The 21471-nt window shown below is 36.1% G+C and overlaps 1 long non-coding RNA gene across 1 annotated transcript in view; it reads right to left on the minus strand.

Annotated features, from left to right (window-relative positions):
- Window positions 1-3406: 3406 nt before the first annotated feature.
- LOC124886753 overlaps window positions 3407-21471 on the minus strand; it is a 45491-nt gene continuing 27426 nt past the window's right edge. The window contains exon 3 of the long non-coding RNA XR_007044155.1: window positions 3407-3489. This is a non-coding gene — a long non-coding RNA (uncharacterized LOC124886753). The remainder of the gene's footprint in view (window positions 3490-21471) is intronic.

Here is a 21471-nt window from a genome sequence, read left to right on the forward strand (position 1 = left end):
GGCCATAACGTCTTGCTTGGGTGTTGGATTTTTATAAAATTGGAATCATTGGAAAGATAATTTGATTCTCTACAATTTGTTTGGTCTAAATCAACAAAAATGTCACATATAAATCAAGTTATCTTGGTTCAAAGGTCACTCTTGCGGAATCACACACTAAAGCTTGATGGATCCAAAACCTATTAGCTTGCCTTACTCTGAGTGACTCACATATGCATACTTAACACATCCTAAGCTATCTTATCTCTAGGATACTCAATATAAATCATGTACTCAAATATGAATCATAGGATATGAGGTTTCATACAGAGGAGAACTGATTCATTTCCTAGCTATGAAAGATATGGGGTATTACATAATCCCCTAACAATAGCCAAACCAAGTCTAAATATGTCTAAGTCAAATTATAATAGACCAAGAGATGAAGATATTCTAGATTAAGGAAGATCACCACTTCAAGTCAATGAACGACTACTTTAATCTACTAATCACTACACAGGAGGAGAACAATATGCTCCGGCCCTTGTCACATGAGGACATAGTGTCTAAAGACGGTTAGTGGTTGGAATGCTAGCATGTAACTCAAGGATAAATCATAAAATATCATCATCAATAAATATCAAGTCAACATATCATAAGTAATCTCAATCCATACATTTAGATTTATAATATGCTAATGAAGATATCAAGGCTCATAATCATTCTGAAGCATTTATTTATTAGACATAAAGTGAGGGACTCCGATCCTCCACACTTATAGGTTCAATAATTCACATTACGAATAGGATATTAGCCACATTCACATGCACTTAGACAAGGAAATTTAACCATGCTTACTCATTTGTTTGCTAAGGACTTTAACCGCATATACAATTATTCAAATAATGGTCTCAAGCCATACACACATCCGATTGGCCAAAGGACTTTTACCTTATCCTCACACATTAGGAAAGGAACTATAACCTTATGCTACACATATACTCTAACCATAACTCATTGCTTTCAGTGGGGTCCTCTAACCTTAAGATCTTTCTTTTAGAAAGGGACTTTAACCATGAATAATATCATAGGGCAAGGGATGTCAATCTCAACCTATTCATAAGGAAAGGGACTTCAAACTCAAGCCATCATATAAGGTAAGGGACTTTAACCTTAATATATCACTACTATCAGTAGTTAGCATTTTGGACTGTAACCATTTGCCCAAGCATCAACATATATTCAATACAACATTTAAGGACTTTAACCACATTAGCCAATTCAACAATACTCATGACCACATGGTCCTAATGGGAGCCTTTTTCTGATCAACCATCTTAATAGGACAATGCATTCACTTAATTCAATATACAACGTAAGTTACGATTATCAAGACTCTTACAACAATTCTATGCCATATTTTCACCACACTTGGGTTTGACTCATAATTTAAGGTCATCTTTGTATCTAGGGACTTTACCCTTTCATTAGCCAACAACCAAGGTTATTAATTGCATCACACATGGTTCATAATTCCTTTATAATACCATATATTATTTATCCATATTAAATTGTGTCATTGCCTTAGTTAAATACATGAACAACATATGACTAGACAACTTACTTAGATATTTTCACAAACACCTTGGGTGCATATGTTCAACAAGTCAATTTCTATGGTATATATTATCAAGATTAGCGTTACTCAATACCCTCATGTTAATACACATACAAAAAGAACTCAAAGAAGCAATTCATCATCAATATTGCATTTAATAATAAGTCTAAGTAAAACGTAACATCATATATCATTAGGCAACAAAACCCTTTGCATTTGATTTCAAAACCACTATGTAAACTAACTAATACAAGTGTAAAATGCGTATATTCAGAGAATTTAAATAGGGTAAGATATGCATGCCTTACAAAGATGACAAACCAACAATCTTGGATTCGTCTTGCCGCTCTATGAGGTCCCTCCAAACCTTAGCCTCTAATATTTCTTCAAGAAGCTTTTTAGATTATTTTGGAGTGTTTGTATTGTAAAATACAGACTTTGGAGGCTACAATGCCTTATATTGTGCGAAGGTTTAGGGTTTTAGGAAAAGAAAATGACCAAATGGACCTTAGTGAAAAGTTGAGAAATGACTTCATGCAAAGGTATGTCTCCTCTATATGGCTCCTATAGTGATCGTGGCCTAGGGTAGGAGAGGTACCCTAAATCGTACCCTAGCCTTCGCATAGGTTAACCTTACTATTTTGGGTACGAGTGAGCACTTTTGAGTCGTAACCAAATGGTATGACTCACCCCCTAGTCGTATACACAAACTGTATACAAACATTCAACTCTAAATGGAGACTACCCTCTATATGATTGAGTTGTATATGACTGTTATGCAAGGGTACGATTAAGGAAAGGTCATGTCATATAGAAAATAGTATGCTACCATCATAGACAGATCATGGTACGAAAAGGAAGGGCAAGGTGTGTACGAGTCAAGACCAAGGGTACAACTCAAGTCTCTAGTCGTACCCAACTCAGAGGCACAAAAATGAAGTTATTTTTCAATGGTTTAAGTCTAGGTATTTCAAGGAAATCCTCAGTGGAAAAATGTGAGCTGACTTTGTCATCTTATCCATGATGACCCAAATCAAATTAAATTTATTTTGAGACCATGAAAGACGGGTAACAAAATCCATATTGATCACCTCCTATTTCCACTCGGGCAAATCAATTTCATGATACAACCCTCCTGGCCTCATGTTCTCAACCTTAATTATTGACACACTATAGACTTGGCCACAAAATCAACCACATATCTTTTTATACTGTTCCACCAATACATCTCTTCTAGATCATGATACATCATCAAAGAATAGGGACAAAAAAATAGCACGATTCTTGTGCCTCAGCCAAGATCCTTTGTTACAACCCATCAATGTCAGGAACACACAACCTCCCTTGGTACCGTAAAGTACCATGACCACTGATCTCAAATACCATTACTTTTTTTCCACCTACAACACTCTTGATTTGCAACAAGATAGGTCTAGCACTTACTTCTCCTTAATCTCTTATAATGCCTTCGAAATACCCTCTAGACATCACACGGTGCTAAAAAATACAAGTAGTCCCAAGCTAACCTCTTTTTGCCTTCTAAAAAATTTGGAACCCATAATAAAGGTAAAATATAAAATAAAATCTTAAAATAATGATTCAATGTATTAACTAAAAGTCTTAAATATATAAATCTTAACACCAACACTTCGAAATCAAAAATTGAAAACAGTCGAACAAGCCTCTACTTCTAACTAGAGAGCTACTGGGACAAGCCCTAACTGACTCATACTAAACTAAAACCAAATAACTAAAGCACTACATCAGTATCAAAGTCTAAAAAATTAGGTACTCAAACTATGAGGACTCACCAAAATCAGGACGTAGGTGGAGATTCTTGAATTCAATCACGCTGCTGGAACTGAGCACTAGGACCTATATTATAATACAATCTAGTATATAGACATATATGTGGATCAGTACTTCTGGAATGTACTTAGTGTGTGGGTGTACATAAGCTAAACAATAATTCAACGTTCATATAAACTTGTAAAGAATGCATGCTAAGTGTAAATGACTCACCTTGAGCTTGAAGAAAACAAAAGTTGTAAAATCATTAGCATGAGTAATGAAGCATAAGTATAAACTTTATGAGACATGAAACTTAGTTTCTAAAAGATTTTCTTTAGGGAGGTTCTTCTTACCGATATACAACATATGTGCTATCATGGAGTCCAGAGACTTACCCATGGATGGGAAAGCTCCCGTTGGGGAAAGATGTCCTACCCTTTCCATTAGAATATAACCTTAACTTACGTGATTAATATACTTAACCCATATTGGGACTTGGACTTATGGGGGCACGTATTTCTAGGGCATGCGACCTTGGACTCATACCAAACTCGGTGCTAAATACTACTCCTTTACTAATATGCTCAACCTTTAAGAAATCAACCTTAAAATAGCATAAGGGTTAATAATGAAAACTAGTTATGCTTCTCTTTTATTTAAATCATAATCATATGAATAATGTGGATTCCTTATCCTATCTTAGGATCAAAATATAAATTCTTGCTTAAAATCTTTACATAAGATTATCAAAGAATACTTCAAAGAATAATTTTCTTGAAGTCTCAATACTCAAACTTGCGGATTAAAACCCATGCTTTAAATTCATTCAATTCAAAATAAAATTCATGGACAATAACAATCTTGAAATACTTCAACAATAACAAGTCAAGATAGTTAGATCCCATTCATAATATAAATCATGTAATTAAAATATAGACATACGCAATTCCAGATTTATTTAAGCTTTAAATCTCATGAAAATTGTATGATTTAAGAACATACATACTTCGGTATGAACCCTTATTCAAAACAAGTCAATTAAATCTTATAATTATTCAATTTGGGCATAAGGTTGAAAGAGAGCCCATGTTCATAACCCCACACACCCTAGTTGATGAATTAACGGAGTTTCTTGGTTTCTTTCTTGATATTTGATCTTGAATTTTGAGGAGGATAGGATTTATTATTAAAAAGGGTTACTTTCTTGGATAGAAATTATGTGTTATGGGTCAAATAATTCTCCTTGGGGTTTTTAATTTTGTGTTATGCACTAATTTGGGTGGCAAAAGACCCTATTTCCATTAAAAATAATGGGACTAAAAGATGGAAAAACACATAGCGAGATAGAGAGGGCATTGCAACCTCTGGTATGGTGGACTTTAGCGGGTGCGACGGGCTCCACTGTGGTGGACTAGATTAAGCACTACGGGATCTACTGCGGTTTACTACAGTAGGTGCTGTGATGTGTGAGCAGATGCTAACACATTTGAGGCTTTTAACTCTAAATAATTGCAAAGTCTTAAGCAAATTTTGGTTGTGTTTGATCATTTTCTTGTGATATTGTAGTTGTACAAAGGGTGGGAGAAAAACATAGGAAATATGAACAAAATAAGTAAAATCTGGTACAAATTAGCTGATATGAGTCTGACGGCATTTCTTGCAAGCCGTCAGAGATGTGGTAAGCTACTAGAAAAAGATGTTAGGAAGAACAGTGAAGAAGAGTTCCTGGATGAAGGTGACAACATTCTCAATATTTCGTCACGAGTGTGGTAAGCCATCAGAAGATGCCGTCAAGTGGGACAAAACATGGTAAAATAAGCTGAAGGTCTAACGATATTTGCTAAATGCCTTCACTCCTCTGGTAAGCCATCATAGGACATCATCAGAGTGAGGGAGAACAGGTTAAAAAGGAACGACTTCTGACGACATATCTGAGACACCATCAGAAGGCTGACGATCAACGCCAATATGTCGTCACCTAAATCTGAGCCTAGCTATGATTTTGTTATTTTATTTCCTTAATTAGGATTTAGTATAAATACTATCTTTTAGGGGTTTTAAGTCATAATTCACCTATCATACATCAAATCTAAGAAGAGAGAGATGTATTTTTGCTCTCTTTCATAAAATATTCTTGTGTTTTTATATCAACTATTTTTGGGGTTTCTACCTTGTGATTAAATCGAAGGAACTACTTGTTGTTTTCTATCCATTCGTAAGTTTATCATTATAATTGTGAATTCAACTTGTTATTTTGTTTATCAAATCATGAGCGGCTAATTTCATTAGCCGGAGTTATAGGATCCATGGATAAGGGTTTGATATGATACTAGGTGTTTAACAGATTCAAAGAGTAGTAAAAAATCTTGAAATTCTGTCATTTTAACTAAAATCTTATGGTTGCAAACATTAGGTTATGTCTTAGGTTTTATTTGCTTCTAACGAAGAAATACACTAGAGGACGTGAATTATCAATAGGGACTCAGAAGCTACCAACCTTCTGTTTAATGATTAATGTCGTAACTGGATTAATCTACCTGAGATAACATCTTATTGGAAATAGATAAGTTATCTAAGTTTGAGAGAATTAGATAATAAATTGTCTGTTGAGGTCGAAAAATAAGTCAGATAGTATAATCGTCAGAGATATTCTATTGTTCTACTCATTTCGAGAATCTCTAGCATTACCTAATATCTATCAATTCCCGAAACCCTTGGTGAACATAGCTCTGGTTTCCCATTTATTTTGATTACAAACAATGAAGTATTGAAAGTGACAATTAACTCTCACTAAACCTTAAACCCCTATTTTATCTTTTTATATTGGTTGTTTGAATTTAACTTGTAGCTATAATTTCAAAGTAGTTTAATAGCCACTCACATTGTTCCCTGTGGATTCGACCCCGAATCCAAAGTTGGGTAAATATATTGACGACGACCACCTTACACTAATTTGTGGTGTAAGTTGAGCGTTATCAAAAATGGCGCCGTTGCTGGGGAACAATTTGGCGTATAAAGTTAGTTTGGAATTTTACCTTACTTGCTTGAATTTGAACTTGTTAATATTTGTTTGTGATTTGCTTTGTTTCGTGTGTTAGGTAGATTTTCTTTATTTTTGCTTATTGCTTACTATGGCATCATGGAATGAATGTGAGTTTGATGGTTGAAAATCTTACCTGGATGATCCATGTCCATATTATGATGGACCCCACTTTTAGCATGACTGTAGATATGCTCCCTAGAGAGAGATGTCTGCACCATCTCCATCCTACTGGGAGTATAATTGTTCTTTATGTGGTGGTCATGATGGACATTGGAGTGATTGCTCCAATTCCCCCTCCCCCTATTTCGCTAACCCAAGCTCTAGTTCTTCTTATGAGTATGAGAGGTCTTATGGTCAAGAAAAGAAAGAACGCAGCACTAGAAAGAGTGACATTAAAGCTATGCTTCAACTAATGCTGAATCATATAGACACAAGAAATGATACCATATGTGGCATACGTCAATACATTAGAGCATTTAATAAGGAAAGAGAAAGGATAGAAGAGATGGATCTTGAGGTCAATCAGCCAAAACACTTTTCTACATTATGTTTAGATGATATCTTGTCTATGGAATCATTTAAAATAATGAAAGAGAGTGACAATGAAGAGTAAGATTCCTATACTGATGATGAGCTTGATGTTGATCAACCCTTGGAGATTTCCCAACTAACTGAGCCAACCATTAGGGATGATGCCAAGATTAAGGAAATACTGCTAGAGGCAAAAGAAAAATCCAAGCGAATCTCTTATGAAGACTCTAGCCCAATTCAAAGTAAAAATGTTGAGAAAATGAATAAAAGTGAGTGTGTAGAGGATAGTGTAAATTTTAAAGTAGCATTTGTTGGGCGACACTGGAAGCATTTTTCCACATTATGTTTAGATGATATCTTGATTGTGGAATCATCTAAACTAGTGAAAGACTGTGAAGATGAGGAACAAGAATCCTATATTCTTTGTTTTACACTTGATAAACATCATAGAAAAACACCTCACTTTACAGTGGAGTTGTTTACTATGCATCATTCATTAGTCGGCTTCTTAATCTTTGTACCACCTCCCTATGAGCGAGGCAAGAGGATAGACTCTAAGTTGAGGGTGAAATTCATATCCTTAAGGTGGAGGAAAAACCTGAGTTGGGTCGTGTCGTGACGTTAAACTAGGCACTTCTTGGGAGGTAACCCAAGGTAATTTGTTGTTTATATTTGTATTATGTGATTGATATTAGATCTTCATAGCCATGGTGCCACAGGTATATTTCTAACTCTCTTGTTTTGATTTGGCGTGTTGGGAACAATGCATGATATTAAGTTGAGGGTTGGGCTACTTATGGGTGTTGATGTCCTCTGTTTTTTGTTGCCATGCCTCTTTTTCCCAGAGTCTTGTTCCTAGTAGAGCCGGCATATTTAGGCGTACTGTGTTTGTTTTGTGATGTATTGTGGTTAACTGGAGAAAAATAAGTATCTAAAGCAGTTGACATATTTTTGTTGATTTTTGAGACTGATAAACACCTCTCCATTGGTCTATTTTATAACTGTGTGTATATATTTATGTGTGACCACTGTGCATCTTGTTATGGCATTAGTACTAGTTACATGATATCCACTTCTAAACTATCGCATAAACTGGATAGGTAGTAGCTTGTCATGAACCTTTATTCCATGTGTGTGTGAGATACTACTTAGTTCCCTTTGTGTATTAAATCCAAAACTTGCTCGGTTAGTCTTACCTTGGTTGAAAATAGGGGTTAGGATAGGATCATAGGCCATTTTGATTTTTAAGTCACTTTTTCCCAAAAAGACCTTCCCAGTATGTATGATATCTCTTGACCATTTCTTTCTATGACACCTATTACCTTCCCGTTTATACCATAATGAACCTGTTTTGGCCCTGGTCCTCCTTAGATACTGTGCACCTAGACTTAGGTAAATAACATAAGTTGAGGGTGGCTATCATAGGGGTGAGTGATGTGAACTATGTATGACGAAAGGTAGAATAAAAGGAAAAGAATAAGTGAAAAAGAATAAAAAGCTGGGTGGTGTGGAACAAGAAAAAGAATAAAAAATAAAAGCCACATCTATCCTGAATAATGCGTGATCAAGAAAAGGAGAAAAAAAAAGAAAAAGGTTAATAAGTGAACCCCAAAAGTTAAGGTAGTACCAAGGAGGCTTAGTCAGTCTAAATGCCATGGAATACAATACCAGCCCTTAGCCTACATTAAAAGCCGAAGAAAAGACCTATAGTGATCCTAACTTACCTGTCTAGACACCTTAGTAATGAAAATAAGGGCAAGCATATGGTATTTGACATGCATTGATTGGAATTTCTTTCTGAGAGTAAGTTTCTCTTGACCGTCCCCGCATTGACATGCTTGAGTTCATATATGTGTGAAGAGGGACTTCTTTGTTTTAAGGGAACATTGGTTGCATTGCTAGCTATTAACTTGTTTGGATAGTGTAATATTGGTACATGCATGGTTGTTGTTTCTAAATTGAAGCCATAGCTTGATTCCTTTGGGTCACATTGTTAATTTTCATGGGTATGCACAATTGGATTAAACGTGGAGAGTGGCATGATTTTTGAGCTAAACTTGATAATCAATTGTGATAGGTATCTTATGTGTCTCTTGGTTAAGCATCGTAGTAGGGTGTTATGTAGTTGCTTGAGGACAAGCAATTGTTTTAAGTTGAGGGTGTTGATGTGTGAGCAGATGCTAACATATTTGAGGCTTTAAACTCTAAATAATTGTATAGTCTTAAGCAACTTTTGGTTGTTTTTTATCGTTTTCTTGTGATATTGCAGTTGTAGCAAGGATGGTAGGAAAACATAGGAAAGATGAACAAAATAAGTAAAATCTGGTACAAGTGAGCTGATATGAGCCTGGCGGCATTTATTGCAAGCCGTCGGAGATGTGGTAAGCTACCAGAGAAAGGCGTCAGGAATAACAGTGAAGAAAAGTTGCTGGATGAAGGTGACGACATTGTCAATATGTCGTCACAAGTGTGGTAAGCTGTCAGAAGATTCCGTCAAGTGGGACAGAACATGGTGAAATAAGTTGAAGGTCTGACGACATTTGCTACACGCCGTCACTCCTCTGGTAAGCCATCGGAGGACATCGTCAGAGTGAGGTAGAATAGGTTAAGAAGGCACGACTTTTGATGACATATCTGAGACGCCTTCAGAAGCCTGACAATCAACACCAATATGTCGTCACCTACAACCGAGCCTAGCCGTGATTTTGTTATTTTATTTCCTTAATTAGGCTTTAGTATAAATAGCATATTTTAGGGTTTTTAATTCATAATTCATCTATCAGAATCAATTCTAAGAAGAGAGAGACATATTTTTTCTCTCTTTCATAAAATATTCTTGTGTTTTCGTATCAACTATTTTTAGGGTTTCTACCTTGTGATGAATCATAGAAACTACTTGTTGTTTTATATCCATTCGTAAGTTTATCATTATAATCATGAATTCAACTTGTTATTTCGTTCATCAAATCATGAGTGGCTAATTTCATTAGCCGGAGTTATGGGATCCAAGGATTAGGGTTTGATATGATACTAGGTATTTAATGGATTCAAAGTGTAGTAAAACATCTTAAAATTCTGTCGTTTTAACTAAAATCTAGTGGTTAGAAACATTAGTCTATGCCTTAGGTTTTATTTGCTTCTAATGGAGAAATAGACTAGAGGACGTGAATTATCAAAAGGGACTCAGAAGCTATCAACCTTCTATTTAATGATTAATGCCGTAACTGGGTTAATCTACTGGAGACAACATCCCATTGGAAATAGATAAGTTATCTAAGTTTGAGAGAATTAGATAATAAGTTATCTGGTGAGGTCAAGAGATAATTCAGATAATATAATCGTCAGAGATATTCTACTATTCTACTCATTTTGAGAATCTCTAGCATTACCTAGTATCTGTCAATTCCCGAAACCCTTGCTGAACATAGCTCTGGTTTCCCATTTATCTTGATTACAAACATTGAAGTATTGAAAGTGACAATTCTCTCTCTATAAACCTTAAACCCCCATTTTATCTTTTTATATTGATTGTTTGAATTTAACTTGTAGCTATAATTTCAAACTAGTTTAATCGCCACTCACATTGTTCCTTATGGATTCGACCCTAACTCCAAAGTTGGGCAAATATATTGACAACGACCGCCTTACACTAATTTGAGGTGTAAGTTGAGCGTTATCACGCCGCAGGCTTATCTCGGTGCAACTACTATTTTGGAAGTCCAACAATGCCCTTACACTGGTCCAAATATTCAAAATATCACCAAAGACGTACTATTGACTACCCCAATCATGAATCAACTTTAAAATCAATGATTGAATCTTGAGAAGGTCGAAAATAAAATCATTGAAGTTTAAGGGGCTTTGAGAATGACTAAGTCTTAACACTTACTGAAATTTTCTATGTCTTGGACCCCTTTGACATGTATTAGTGAGATGAATTTATCTAGGAACTTACGAGGTATTACAATATCTCCCCCTTTGGAACATTAACCCTCGAATGAGACTGACCAAACTGAGAATACCGAGGGACTGAGATTTGATACTAAATATGCATAACTGGAAGCATAATTACATGATTGAACTTGTTAGTGAATGCATGCAATGATATGAAATTGATTATATGGCTGAAACTGAGAATGAGCAAGAGATAATCTAAGGAAAACTTGTTACTTAGGTGAGCCTAAAATTTCGAAGAATAGATGAGGGTACTTGGTTCACATATCCGCTTTTGCTTCCCAAGTGTCACCGTTAACGAACTTATTCCGCCAAAGATCTTTGACCATGGGAACTTATTTGTTCCTTAGACTATGAATCTGATGATCAAGAATTTCAACTGGGATTTCTTCATAAGAAAGGCTATCCTAAATTCCGGTGATTTCGAAAGGAATGACAACAGCTGGATCACTAATACACTTCTTTAATAAATAGATATGATGAAACACTAGATGAACGGATGACAAATATGAAGTCAACTCAATCTTATATGCTACCTTCCCAACACGACTCAATATTCTGTAAGGGTAAACATATCAAGGACTAGGATTCATCTTTTTTCCCAATCTCTTCACCACCTTCATGTGAAAAATATTTAGAAAAACTTAGTCACCAACTTCAAACTTAAGATCCCTTCTCCTCATGTTTGCATAAGATTTCTAATGACTTTGAGCTGTCTTAAGCCTCTCTAGAATTAACTGAACCTTTTTCATAGCTTCAAACACCAAATTTAGCCCAATCAATGCAGCCTCAGCTACCTCGAACTAAGAAATAGGCTATCTACACCATCTCCTATAAAGAACATCAAATAGAGCCAACAAGTGATCATCACAACTACCCTTGAATTCAAAAAATACATGCTCTCAATATCTCCTCTAGGGTCTGAATAGTCCTCTCTGCATGATCATATCTTTGTGGATGAAAAGCAGTACTATGATGAACTTAGGTACAAAAACCTTTTTGAAAGCTTTCTAAAAGTGAGAGGTAAATTGCGTACCCCTATCTAAAATGGTGGACAAAAGAATTTCATACAATCTAACCAACTCACTAATATAAAGATTAGCATAATATTTGGCTGAATAGGAATTATAGACTGGCAAGAAATTGGCAGACTTGGTCATTGTATAAAGGATAACCAAAATTGAATCATGCTAACAACGCGAACGGGGTAACTTTATCACAAAGTCCATGTTCACCTCTTCCCTCTTCTAAGTAGGAATACTAAACTCCTGCAAGGTGCTTCCAGGATTTTTGTGCTTAACCTTAACCTGCTGAAAATTAGCACACTTAGCTACAAACTCAGTATTATCCCTCTTCATGCTGCTCCACCAATAGATTTCCCACAAATCAAGGTACATTTTTGTGGCTCCTGGGTGAATGGAGTAACGTACACCATGAACTTCGGCCAAAATCAACTATCTCAAACCATAAACATACGACACACATACTCTACCCTGGTAGCGTAACACACCATCTTCCCCTTTGTAGAAAACTTCTACTTTCTGATCTCTGACTGACTCCTTCAACTTAACCAAAGTGGAGTCCTTATCTTGTTTTTCCTTCACTTCAACAACGAAAGAAGATTCTGAACTATTCCGAACCCATACACTACCTTCAGCTGAATCAACCAATCGAACACTTAATCTAGCCAATTGATGAACCTCCTAAACTAACTTATTTTTATCATTCTCAACATGAGCAACACCGCTCATAGACAGTCTACTAAGGGCGTTTGCCACTACATTAGCCTTGCTGGGGTGATACAAAACACTTATATCATAGTCCTTCAAAAATTCTAATAACCTTCTCTGATGGAGATTTAAATCTCCCTTTGAAAACACATACTACAAACTTTTGTGTTCCATGAACACATCAACATGCACCCATACAGATAATGCCTTCATATTTTCAAGGCAAAAACAATAGCTGCTAACATAAGATCACGGTTAGGATAGTTTTTTCATGGGACTTAAGCTGTCTAGAGCGATAGGCTCTGACCTTACCTCTCTTCATCAAAACACAATCCATACCAATTCTATAAGCATCACAGTAAACAACAAATTCAACTATACCACAAGGTAGTACCAAAACTTTGGCTGAAGTGAGTCAAGTCTTCAACTCCTAAAAAGTCTTCTCATAAGAATCTGACCGTTGAAACTTAATTTTATAATGAGTAAATCTAGACATAGAGGATGGAATAGACAAAAATCCTTCAATAAACCATTGGTAATAGCCAACTAAACCCAAGAAACTCCAGATGTCTAATAGAGAGATGTATCTAGGCCAGTTTCTCACTGCTTCGGTATTTTGAGGATAAATTCTAATTCCATCACCATTAAAATATATGACCATGAAAAGCTATTGACCTTAGCCAAAATTCAAACTTACTGTATTTGGCGAACAACTGATAATCTCTAAGAGTTTGCAACATAATTTTGAGATGGTTTTCATGGTCATTCTCACTACAGGAATACACAAAAATGTCATCACTGAAAAATATGACAAACATGTCAAAATATTACTTGAGCACTCTTTTTATTAAGTCCATAAAGGCTTTTGGTGCATTCGTTAGCCCGAAGGACATGACTAGATATTCAAAGTGGCCATAATGAGTTCTAAAGGTTTTTTTTATAATATCACACGCCCTTACTTTAAGTTGATGGTAGTTGGGTCTGAGTTCTATCTTAGAGAAATAACTTGAATCCTGAAGTTGGTCAAATAAGTCATCAATCCTAGAAAGAGGGTATTTGTTCTCTATTGTGACTTTGTTCAACTAGCAATAATCAATGGACATTCAGAGAAAGCTATCTTTCTTACGCACGAATAGGACTAGAGCTCCCTATGAAGACAAACTTGACTTATGAAACATTTATCTAAGAGGTCTTTAAGCTATTATTTCAATTCTTTAAGCTCAGCTGGAGCCATACAATATGGAAGGATGGAGATGGGCTGAGTATCTTTAAGAATATCAATGTCGGATTCTATTTTCCTATCGGGAGGTATCCCTAGCAAATCATAAAGAAAAACCTTAGGAAAATCATTGACTACTCAGACTGACTGAACTGTTGGAGCTTCAGACTTAGTGTCATTGACTGAAATCAAATGATAAATGCATCCTTTGGATATCAACTTTTTGGCCTTAATATAAGATATAAAATGACTCTTGGGATATTCATAACTACCTTCCCACTCAAAAACTGTCTCATCCAAAAACTGAAATCTCACCTCATGGATGAGATAATTTATTGATGCATAGCATGAATAAATCCAATCTATGCCTAGAATAACATCAAACTATACTATTTCAAACTCTATTAGGTCTGCTAGTATGAACTTATGCAAGATAGTGATAGGACACTTCTTATGCACTCTTCTGGACACAACTAACTCACCTATTGGTGTGGAAACTAGGATGGGCTTGGAGAGCTTTTTAGGATTTGTCCCTAAATTTACTGCAATCAAAGGATTCACATAAGAGAGATGAGATCTGGGGTCTAACAATATATAAACATCAATATGGAAGACCCAAAGTATACCATTAAAAACATCAGGGGAACTCTCCTTCTCCTATTGGGATGGTAAAAAATAGAACCAATTCTGGCGTTGACCATCACCAGTACTATATGATGCACCCTGATGAGGGATAGAGCGGTATGGAAAAGCTAGTCCGCTAGTAGCCTGAGTTTGGGGATGAACATCACTGCTTCCTAGCTTATTATACAGAAACTCTTTGATTTTGTGATCCAACTTGCCACATCTATAAAAACACTTTTTCCCCCTCAAACACTCGCCAGGATGATTTTTACCATACTTTTCACACATCTGGTAACTAGGAATTCCACCCATACTACTTTGAGACCTAGAAATAAAAGTCCAACCCCACTGCTTCTGCTGGGTTCTGGGTATAGGGCACTAGCTGAAGATGGCATTGGCATAGATGAGTGACCCTGAAACTGTGAACGATTTCCCCCTCTAGACTTTTGTTGGTTACACTCAAACTGTCTTGTTCTAGCCTTCTTATTTCCCATCTCTCTCTTCTTCAATTTCTCTGCCTCAATCTGTTGAGCATGAGTCATTAACCTAAAAAGATTCATATCCCTAATAAACATGGCAATCCACTACTTCTTGACTACCAAACCAGACACTCCAGTAATAAACTTACTCATACTAGATCTAGGGTCAGCTATCAACTCGGGAGAATACTTGGGCAACTGGGTGAACTTAAGGCAATACTACTTCACTATCATCGAGCCCTACCACAGGTTCATTAATTACTTAATCTTAGCTTCTCTCATCTTACACAAAAAGAACCTATCCAGAAAGGCATCCTAAAACATCTACTAACTCATAGAAGCTGCATTCTCACCTCTACCATCCTTCCACATAACAACCCGCTCATAAGCAACATCCTTCAACCTATAGGATGCCAATTCCACACTCTTCTCCCCAGTAAAATGCATAAATTGAGTAATCTTTTTCACCTCAACAATGTAGAGTTGTGGGTCTTCACCAACTATAGACCCGAAGAACTCAAGTAGATTCATTCTCATGGAAGTCATGAATTTTGGCTGTAGCTAAATCACCATTCTATTAAAGTGGAACTACAGCCTGATGGTTTCTCTGAACACTGGCAGTTATAGCTTGGACCAACACCTGAAAGGCAACCTAAAATTCAGCATGAGATATATTCTTATTCACAGGGTTGCTTGCATTGGTGGTTGGTCACCATTTCTACATTCATTAGCTTGGCGAGGAGTCATATTTTGTCATGAAAGAGAATGATTTTATAAATATAGAGACTACTGGAAGCACAATAGATCATGAAAGAAAAAGGGTGATTTCATAACTTACTTCGTAGCCTCTTGCTCATAAATATGGCGTGCTTCACACCAATGATCAAGACTCTACATAACACGGCTTGTCTAACTCCCTAGGACTCTTTAAACATTAGGCTCTGATACCAGGTTTACAATGCCCCAAAAGTACCCCCTAGACGTGACACGGTGCTCAAGACTACAAGTAGTCCCAAGCTAACACCTTTTGCTTTCTAACAACTTTGGAACCTATAATAAAGGTAAACTGTCAAATAAAATCTTGAAAGACACAATCAATATAATAACTGAAAGTCTTAAAGTTAAAAATCTTAACACCAACACTTTTAAACACAATATAAAGAATAGTCTGACAAGCCTCTACTTTTAACTAGAGAGCCACTGGGATAAGCCCCAGCTGACTCGGGATAAACTAAAACAAAATGACTAAAGCACTACATACATATCAATGTCTAATAAAACAGGTACTCAAACTATGAGTATTCACAAAAATAGGGATGTAGGTGGAGATGCTCGAAGTTAATCAAGCTGTTAGAAGTAAGCACCATGACCTATATTATAAGACAATGTAACACATAGACATATATGTGGATCAGTATGTCTGGAATGTTCTAAGTATATGGGGATAAATGCATAAGTAAAACAATAATTCAATGTTCATATAAACTATTAAGGAATGCATGCTATATGTAAATGACTCACCTTAATCTTGAAGAAAACAAAAGTTCTAAAAATAATTAGCACGAGTAATAAAGCATAAGTATGAACTTTGTGAGCCATGATACTTAGTTTCTAAAAGATTTTCTTTAGGGAGGTTCTTCTAACTGACATATACCATATGGGCTATCATGGAGACCAGCGACTTACCATGGATGAGAGAGCTTCCACTGGAGAAAGTTTTCCTACCTTTGCTATCAGAATAGGACCTTAACTTAAGTGATCACTATACTTAACCTATATTGCAACTTAAATCTATGAGGGCTCGTTGTTCTGGGGCATGCGACCTTTGACTCATACCTAACTCGATGTTAAATACTACTCCCTTATTTATATACTTAGACATTAAGAAATCCACTGTAAAATGGTATAAGGGCTTATAATGAAAACTAGTTATCCTTCTCTTCGGTTTAAATCATAACTGTATGAATAATGTTGATTCCTTATCTTAACTTAGAATCAAAATATCAATTTTTGCTTAAAATCTTGATATAAGCTGATCAAAGAACACTTAAAATCAAAATATTCATGAAGTCTCAGTACTCAAACTTGGGGCTTAAAATCTATGATTTAAATTCATGTCAATTCAAAATAACATCGCATGCTCAATAGCTATATTGAAATGCTTCAAAAATAACAAGTCAAGATAGGGCGATCTTATTCATAATATAAATCATGTAATTAGAATATAGACAAAAGAAATTCTTTAAATATTTAAGCTTCAAGTCTCATAAAAATCATATGCTTTAAGAATATACATATTTGGGTATGAACCCTAATTCAAGACAAGTGAATTAAATTTTAAAATCATGAAATTTGGGAACAAGGGTGACAGAGAGCCCTTGTTCATAACCCCACATACCTTAGTTGATGAATTAGCGGAAGTTCTTAGATTCTTTCTAGAAATTGGAGCTTGAATTTTGAGGAGGCTAGGGTTTGTTCTTGAGACAAGGTTACTTTCTTGGGTAGAAATTATGAGTTATAGAGCATATAAAGATCCTTAGGGGCTTTAATTTTGTGTTATGGATGAATTTGGGTGGCAAAAAACCCTATTTCCCTTCAAAAATGGGATCAAAAGCTGGAAAAACATGGGGCATGATATCTCCATTGTGGTGTACTAGAGTGGGCATCGTGGACTCCACTGCGATGCACTATAGTGGCGCCATAGGCTTATTGTAGTGCAGTTACTATTTTGAAAGTCCAAACATGCCCTTATGCTGGTCCGAAAATTCCAAAACTCACCTGAGATGTACTATTGACTACCCCAATTACATTCTCAGGAAGGACAAAAATAAAATCAATGAAGTTTCAGGGGAATTGGAAATGACTATGTCTTACACTTTGTGAATTTTTCTAAGTCTTGGACCCCTTTGACATGCACTAGTGAGATGAAGTTAGCTAGGATCTTATGGGTTCTTATATCTCAGCACCAAGAGACGACCGAACTTCTTCGTATACCAACACACCTCAATCCTTAGAGTCCATGAGACGAACTCCAAGATTAGAGAAATGATTAATATCCTTCACTAATTCTCTCTTCTCCTTATACACATGAGCTAAACTCCACATGGATAACCTGCTAAGAGCATTAACAAAAACATTAGCCTTGCCTGGATGGTAGTAAAGACTTATATCCTAGTCCTTGAGAAGCACCAGCCATATCCTCTTCCTTAGATTTAGCTCCGTCTGAGTTAACACATATTGTAAACTCTTATGATCAGAAAAGATGTCTATCCGAACTCCATACAAATAATGCCACCATATTTTCAAAGCAAAACCACCAACAATAGCTCCTAATCATGAGTAGAATAATTTCTGTCATGCACCTTCAACTGCCAGGAAGCATAGGTAATCACCTTCCCATGATGTATCAAAATACAACCAAGTCCCATCATAGATGCATCACAATGTCAAAATTGGAGTTAAAGTTTGCTTATCCTTAAGCTTATAAAAACTTCCTTCACATGCTTTTGACTAAGAAAACTTTACCTTCTTCTGAGTTAACTTAGTCAAAGGAGCATATATCAAAGAAATGCTTTCAACAAACCACCTATAATACCTTTCCAAACCAAAGAAACTTTGAATGTCGGTTAGAGTCATGGGTCTAGGACACCTTTTCAACACCGCAACATTTTAAAGACACACCATGATCCCCTCACTTGAAATTATATGACCCAAGAAAGTTACAGTGTTCAATAACAACTCACACTTGGAGAACTTGGCATACAACTGTTATTCCTTCAAGGTCTGCAACACCACACAGAGGTGATTGGCATAATCCACATCACTTTTAGAATACACTAAGATATCATTAATGAACACAATGATAAAAAGATGCAAGAACTACCTGAAAACCCTATTCATTACATCCAAAATGCCGCTGGGGCATTAGTCAATCCAAATGATATCCTGAAGAATTCAAAATTCCCATACTAAGTACGAAAAGTTGTCTTATTATCCTCCCTAAGCTTAAGATGATGATAGCCAGAACAAAGGTATATCTTAGAAAGACAATTTTATGGGTCTGACAAATTAACGACGCGTAACAAGAATGTAACCATTCCATCCCTAGAATAACATCAATATCCACTATATCTATCTCAAATAGATCTACCAAGGTTTGCTTGCTACCAACATATACCACACATCCCTTATGGATACTTTTAAAAATAACTGAGTCACCTACCCGATTAGAAATAAAAAAAGATCTGAAATAACCTTAGGATCAAAAACAAAACACACACCATATATGTGGTAACATAGGAATGAGTGGACTCCAAATTAAGCAGATAATACGCATCACCAAAAAAGAGGTATAACATACTAGTAATGATATTAAGTGATGCCTTAGATTCCTACTGAGATGTCAGAGTATTTAACCTATTTCGACCTGTGCCGGTACCAAAAGTAGAAGTAGATGCAGAAGTAACACTACTAGGTACCGGAGCAGGAGATGAAGAAACCAGAGCTTTGACTACTCCCAAAGCACCCCTACTAACTAGATAGTTTCTAAGATATGTCCTAGCTGGTCATAATTATAACAATTATCCCTCTTTCATCACAAAAGACCCATTTAAGGAGACCAAAGAACCGGAAAAAGAGGATATGAAAAATTTGACTGTGCCCTACTCACTTGAGATTGGGAACCTTATGCTTAAAAATTATCACTACCTTGCTGACCCCCGTTAGACAAATTCTTCTGGTATAGAGTGCTAGCAGTAGAAAAGGAACAAAAACTCACCTACTTTTCTTTGGCCATTTTTTTCCATCCCAACCACCCTGTTGCTGAGTACTGCCCTACTCAAAGAACTTGGTCCTTTAACCCTACCTTTCCCTAAACTCTGCATGTTTTCTTATACTATCCTCCAATTGTTATATATGGACAACCAACCTTAAGATAGTTATATCCTTAATCAACAAAGTAGTCTTACTTTGAAGGATCAAATACCACAATATCCTAGAAGTTAACTTAATCATCCTTACACTCATATCAGCCACTAAATTCGTAGCATACCTTTTCAACTGATTAAATTTCAAGGAAAACTCTTAAAAGTCATCTTTCCCAGTTTAAGATTTAAAAACTCCTCCATTTTTGCTTTCTACAGCTCTTGAGTAAAGAAGCAATCCAAAAAAGCATTAGAAAAGGCCTCCCATGAAGACAACTTCTTAACATCACCTCTATCCATATCCCATACTTGTACCATTGGTATGTAATATCCTTGAGCTGATAAGCTACAAAATTCACATATTCCTCGTGAGTAGCCTGCATCACTCTAAATAGATTCCTCATTTCATCCAAGTAACCCTAAGGATCCTCTTCCACCTTTCAATAAGTAAAAGTAGAAGGATTCATCTTCATAAACTGGCCAACCCCGTGGCCTCAATAGATAGAACACCATATTCATCTAGCTCAGCTTTAGCAACAACCACCTAAGCAATATTATGAATCGACTGATGAAATTCAACTTTAGTTACCTCACCTTGAGGAGGACTTGTAGCAATTGGAGGAACTCTAGAACAATCAAGGATTAGACCCTGAGATCACGTGCAAACTCTAGGTGTAGGACGTACCCTATCAACATCATCCCTAGATTAGACAAAAAGATTTTGTTGTGTTTCAAATAGACGAGGCATGATCTTAAAATCAAACAAACAAGGATTAGAGGAAATTATAGGACTTAGACTCTAAGCATGAAAATAGAATACCAAGAAAGTGAAACATTACTAAATGTTCTGTGCCCTCTATCTTGTGAGTGTGGCGCTCTACATACTCCTAAAAGAGACTCTACTAGACTCATATTTGTGGACTCCTAATTAACCTTGAACCAAAAGTTCTAATACCAACTTGACACGTCCTGAATCGGGTCTTTGTCATAATGGGCATCCCGAGTCCAATCGAGATTAAAGACCACCCCTGTTACCCAACCTCACCTCTACCCATCTGCCGTGAGTTGGCTGAATTTCAATAATATAACAAGATAGCGTAACTATCCAAATTATAGACTCTGGGATTGGTTTATTACCTAGATGACCTAACTGAGTCCATTGTCCCAGCCCAACCAATACCTAAACCAAACCACAACCATAACCATATGAGTTTCATAATAAATATATATAATCCTAAAATAAAAGAGGATGGAACAATGAGAACTATAGTCCTTTAGTATCAGGCACAATATCAATGTCAATACCAAGTTTGACACCAATACCCATACCACCCATACCAACCCGTACTAGTTCCAAAAAAGACTCTAACCAAAAGAATACAAAAATCTGGTTGGTACATGTCCCCAACCATAGCCAAAACCAATATCTAAAACTAAATCAAATTATGAAATAACATCCTTGAAATGGAGTCTTTCGTAAAAATAAAAGCTCAACACTTCAATCTAGTAGCTGATCTCGAATGTTCGATAGCTAAGTAAGAGGAGTAAAACGGCTGGTTCCTGCAACACATGGGGATATAG

This window comes from Capsicum annuum, chromosome 8, assembly GCF_002878395.1.
Source record: "Capsicum annuum cultivar UCD-10X-F1 chromosome 8, UCD10Xv1.1, whole genome shotgun sequence".
Lineage (NCBI taxonomy): Eukaryota > Viridiplantae > Streptophyta > Magnoliopsida > Solanales > Solanaceae > Capsicum > Capsicum annuum.